Here is a 5,942-nt window from a genome sequence, read left to right on the forward strand (position 1 = left end):
AGCTTGCCATGGAAAGGAGTAAGAAGGATTGGATGAAGACAGTAGGAAAGCAGAGAGACGGAAGGGACAAAGCATCTCCATACGCTTATCTGAAATTCTCACCACTGAATTACATAAGTATCTCTATCTTTATTTTATGCTTTATTCATAAATCATCTATAACCATTTGAGTCTTCCTGACTAAGATTTACAAGATGACCATAGCTTGCTTCATACCAACAATCTCCGTGGGATCGACCCTTACTTGCGTAAGGTTTATTACTTGGACGACCCAGTGCACTTGCTGGTTAGTTGTGCGAAGTTGTGATAAAGAGTTGAGATTGCAATTGAGCATACCATATTGATGGCGCCATTGATGATCACAATTTCGTGCACCACATGCATTTAAGTAGTGCATAGAATAAGTCATTTTCCCTTTTGTCTATCTCCTTTGAATGTGTTTAGCATGAGGACATGCTAGGGTTTAATTGTGGGGGAATTGATGAATCCTTATTTGATGATGATTTTTTGTTGGAATTGAATGAATTTCATCATATAAACTTGCACTTATTTCCTTGAATAGCATGCTTTTGAACTTTCCTCCCAATTTGTGCTTAATTATGAAAATATGCTCTTTTACACCTAATTTAATCTATTTTATTACATTTGCCTTCTATTCAATGCCTTGATGTTATTTGTAAGTGATTTTAGGGGTATAAGGTAGGAATGGCTTAGAGAAAATGGAAGAAGAGCATGCAAAATGGAGGAAACATGAAGAATCAAAGAAGATGAGCTCAGAGACGTGTGCGTACGCACAGACATGCGTGCATACACACAGCCGCCCAATCAGAGTGCGTGGATTGCTTCAAGCACGTCGCACAGTCAATCAGAGTGTCAACTAGTGTGCGTGTGAACAGCTACTTGTGCGTACGCATAGGAAGAGATTTTCGCAAAGTATGCGGAGGCATAAGTCTGTGCGTACACACAGGTGTCCGCACATGCCTTCATTAAAATAGCACGTGACTCGCGATTTTGGGGGCTTGGAGGCCCATTTCTGAAGCCATTTAGCTCATATTGAAGGGAAAATGAAGACAATAACATAGCATATCATTAGTATAGTTTAGGAGTAGTAGTAGGAAGCTTTTAGTTTAGTTTTTTCTCTAAGTTTTTCATCTTCTCTATTAGGGTTTATATTAGGATTTTACATTCAAGTGCCATTTCCATTTTTGATCTTGGATTTTGCTAGCTTTTATTGTAAGTATCTCTTTGTTATTACTCTTTATCGTTACATTGTTTTTACTCTTTCTTATAATTCAAGTTATAGTTCAACTTTATATCTCTTTTGCAATTTCAATTTCTTGTTAATAAATTTGATGTTTGATGTTTGATGTTTGTTTCATGCTTTCTTGTGTTATTCTTGTTGATTGAGATTAATTGTTGCTTTTAGTTCCAAGCCTTTTCTCATTTTCCCATGTTTAAGGTTTTTGCCCACCAAGTGTTTGACAAAATGTCAACCATGGTTTTAGGCTAAATTTTTTGCTTTTGGCTTGGGAAAAGTGAGCAATTGGGTTCCTAGAGTTGGAATGTCCAACATTTAGTGTCAATTCTTGGATTGTTAATTGTTCTTATTCCCACTAATGCTAATTTGTTGCTAAGGCAATTAGCAAGCAATTTAGGATTTGTTGGTTAGGAACACTTATGCTCATTTAACTTACTTTCCGATGTGAGGGTTGATCAAGTGAGACTAATCCATTATAATTGTCATAGTTGTGGTTCTAACAAGGAAAGGACCCTTAGCTCACTCCAAGCCAAGACTCTTTTTATGCTTCCAATCTTTTATACATAATTATGTTAATCTCTTTTATACTTTACTTGTTTATAGTGCATAGTCGGTTCTTTAATTTCTTCATTAGTTCAATCATTACAATTTTGCATGTTCTTTTATTGCTTTATATGTTCATTTCCTTATTGAAAACCCCTTGATCACTACAATCGGAATTGTACACTCATTGATCTCAAGTGTCCTTGGGAGACTACCTGGGAATTAACCCTCCCAATTTTGAATTGGTTTTGAATTGTGACATCCTTTGAATTTAACAATTTGATTGTGAGAGTTGTGGTTGGTTTGGACTATGCTACCAACGAATTGATGCTTGTAGCTGTGCGTACACACAAGTAGCTGTGCGCATGCACACTAGGCGACACTCTGACTGACCGCGTGACCGACTCGAAGCAAACCATCCGCTCTGATTGGGCAGCTGTGCGTACGCACGTATGTCTTTGCGTACGCACACGTCTCTAAGCTCATCTCCTTTGATTCTTCATGTTTCTTCCACTTTGCATGCTCTTCTTCCATTTTCTCCAAGCCATTCCTACCTTATACACCTGAAATCATTCACAAACAATATCAAGGCATCGAATGGAAGGCAAATGGAATAAATAGATTAAATTAGGCGCAAAAGGGAATTTTTTCATAATTAAGCACAAATTGGGAGGAAAGTTCAAAAGCATGCTATTCTACGGAATAAGTGCAAGTTTATATGATAAAATCCATTCAATTCAAACCAAAAATCATCATCAAATATGGATTCATCAGTTAGTTAACCATTAATTTCGAATCTCATTAATAAATAAGATAACAACAAAAATATTTTACTTCTTGTTTCTCTTTTTACCTCTAATTTTCAAATTCTTCATCTCTCTTATTCGAATTCTTCTTCTTTCTCTTCTTCTATCTTCATTCTTCTTTCTTTTATTCCTCACATCTCACTGGGAGTTCTCTATCCTCTGGCATAAAAGCTTCCTTTCTTGTTGTATCTGTGTTTTCTTATTTATGACCAGGAACAGAGATAAAGTACCTCTCTTAAATCCTGGTCCTGAACTTGAGAAGACTCTAAGGAAGCATTTGCAGCAAGCTAAAGCACAACATTCCAAAAGAGACCTCTAAAAAAATTTCAAACTAGAAGCAGGACACATGGCAGTCAAACCTAATCATGAAAGAGAGGCAAGAAAGGTTCTTGGTGCTTACACCAAGCCTACCTCTGACTTCTATGGCAGAAGTATCTCTATACCTGCCATTGGAGCTACCAACTTTGTGCTAAAACCTCAACTGGTGACTTTAGTTCAACAGAACTTCTAGTACCATGGACTTCCATAAGAAGATCCAAATAAATTCTTATCTGACTTCTTGCAGATATGAGACACAGTCAAGACCAATGGAGTGAGTCCTGAGGTCTATAAACTCATGCTCTTTCCTTTTGCTATAAGAGATAGAGCTAGAGTGTGGTTGGATTCTCAACCTAAAGAGAGTCTTGACACATGGGAGAAGGTGATCAATACATTCTTGACCAAGTTCTTTGCACCTCAAAAGTTGAGCAGACTTAGAGTGAAAGTTCAAACCTTCAGACAAAAAGAGGGTGAATCCCTCTATGAAGCTTGGGAGAGGTACAAGCAACTTATCAGAAGATGTCCTCCCACCATGATCTTAGGCTGGACCACATTAGATACTTCTATAATGGCCTTTCTGAGATATCCAAGATGTCACTAGATAACTCTGCTGGTGGATCACTCCACTGGAAGAAAATGCCTAAAGAGGCAAAAAAAACTCATATACATGGTTGCAAAAAACCAGTTTATGTACACTTTTGAGAGAAATACTGTGAATACCAGTGTAGCTCAGAAGAGAGGAGTTCTTGAAGTAGACACTCTAAATGCCATATTGGCTCAGAACAAGATCTTGACCCAGTAGGTCAATATGATCTCTCAGTATTTGACTAGAATGCAAGCTGCAGCTAGCAGCACTCAAGAAGCTTCTTCTGAAGTAGAAGCTTATGATCCTGACCAACCCACCCTGGAAGAGGTGAATTACATGGGAGAACCCTATGAAAACACCAATCCCTCATAGAGGAATAATCCTAACCTTTCATGGAAGGATCAACAGAAGCCTCATTAAGGCTTTAACAATAATCAAGGTGGAAAGAACAAAAACATGTTTAACAACAGACCACCATTCCCATCTTCTTAGGAACATATGGAGACCCCTAAGCAAAACCTCTCTGACTTAGTAACTATAGTCTCCAACTTCTCTAAGACCACTCATAGTTTTATTACTGAAACAAGATCCTCCATCAGAAATTTGGAGATACAAGTTGATCAGCTGAATAAGAGGATCTTTGAGACTCCTCCTGACACTCTTCATAGTAACACTATGGTGAACCCAAGAGAAAAGTGTAAGGCCATCACCACAGAGGCTGAGGCCGAATCTGGAGAGACTGGGATGGCAACGCCGTCCAAACTGGCAGGGACTCTGGTGTTGAACGCCAGCAAGGACACCCTTGCTGGGCGTTCAACGCCAAAAATGGTAAGGGAACTAGCGTTGAACGCTAGTAAAGGTATGCATGATGGGCGTTCAACACCTAAAGAACCGTCAAAACTGGCGTTGAACATTAGTGATGGTATACTGATGACCGGAATTCAATCCCCATATAAAAATGATGAATCTATTCTTTTGGCAAGCACACCAAAAATATCGTCGAGTAATAACCCACAGTGGAGTAGGATCATATCCACAGAGATTGGTATATTTGAGCAATTTTAATCAATGGGTGAATTAGTCAAGCTGAGCAATATAGATTGTGGTTGCAGAATTTTAAATGAGCTAAATTGTAAATGACTCAAAAGTAAAGAGAAGCAGTAAAATGCAAAAGAGTAAATGGCAAGAAAGTAAAGTGCTATAAAGTAAATGATAGAAAAGAAAATGACTGTAATGTAAATGGGAATGGAGATTTAGCAGAATGTAAAAGAAAGCAATAAAGAATATGGAAGATAAGAATAGGGGAAATTCATTGGGATTAAGAGATGTTGATCTCTTTGGATTAAATCCAGCTCATATTATCTTTATCATGTAGCTCATTGACTTCTTGGCAATCATGATTGATTGAGTCCCAATCCCTTGGTAACTTAATCTCTCAAATCTTGATAATTAACCAATTCCTTGGTCTAATTGCTCATGAAGAGAGATATGCTTGGTCCCTGATTATACCACACATCATCAAAGATCCAAATAATAGGTGGATTAGATGTCACCATATCCAATCCCAAAAACCAGATTCTACTCAAGTATGAGAAGGGATTTCAAGCATGGTTTCATGTTTCCTTTTTCAAGGTTCCCATGAAATCTATTTTGCATTCAACCTCTTTGAACACTAACATAAAGAACGAAATTCCTTGTAGGAAATCAAAGAGAAGATGAAGAGAAGAAGAAATTCACTGTCATTAATCCATCAAGTACAACAGAGCTCTCTCTCCCAATGAGAGGAAATTTAGCTACTCATAGCTAAGAGAAAAGTACAAGAGATGGAAGAGATGAAGTGTAAAGTGAAAACTAAAACTAAACTTGCCAATTCCAACCCCTAACTTCCCAACCCCCTTTTCAGTACTTCTAGGGGGTATTTATACTACTCCTATCACTAGAATTAAGAAAATACAAAAGAAAAAAAAATTACAGCTGGAGGGAAAAGAAAAACTCATAAAACGTTACCCTTCAGCTTGGCGTGTGGCTGGTGTTTGAGTGGCGTGCCACACCTAGCAACTCAGTTTGGCTTAGCACAACACACCCAGCTCCTCAAGTGGCACGTCCCTTGCATCAACCTTCTTGGCTTGCCATGCCTTCGAACCCAAGTGGCACACTGGTGGGCGAAATTGTGATCATCAATGGCGCCATCAACATGGTACGCTCAATTGCAATCTCAACTCTTTATCACAACTTCACACAACTAACCAGCAAGTGTACTGGGTCGTCCAAGTAATAAACCTTACGCGAGTAAGGGTCGATCCCACAGAGATAGTTGGTATGAAGCAAGCTATGGTCACCTTGTAAATCTTAGTCAGGCAAACTCAAATGGTTATGAATGATGAATAAAACATAAAGATAAAGATAGAGATACTTATGTAATTCATTGGTG

General features: G+C 38.2%; 1 non-coding gene across 1 annotated transcript; it reads right to left on the reverse strand.

Annotated features, from left to right (window-relative positions):
- Positions 1 to 3,355: 3,355 nt before the first annotated feature.
- On the reverse strand, positions 3,356 to 3,464 carry LOC127744521 (small nucleolar RNA R71). The gene has a single exon (XR_008005476.1). It is a non-coding gene; the product is annotated as a small nucleolar RNA R71 (small nucleolar RNA).
- Positions 3,465 to 5,942: the final 2,478 nt, after the last annotated feature.

The sequence above is a fragment of the Arachis duranensis genome, unplaced genomic scaffold (assembly GCF_000817695.3).
Source record: "Arachis duranensis cultivar V14167 unplaced genomic scaffold, aradu.V14167.gnm2.J7QH unplaced_Scaffold_54734, whole genome shotgun sequence".
In the NCBI taxonomy this organism is placed as follows: Eukaryota; Viridiplantae; Streptophyta; class Magnoliopsida; order Fabales; family Fabaceae; genus Arachis; species Arachis duranensis.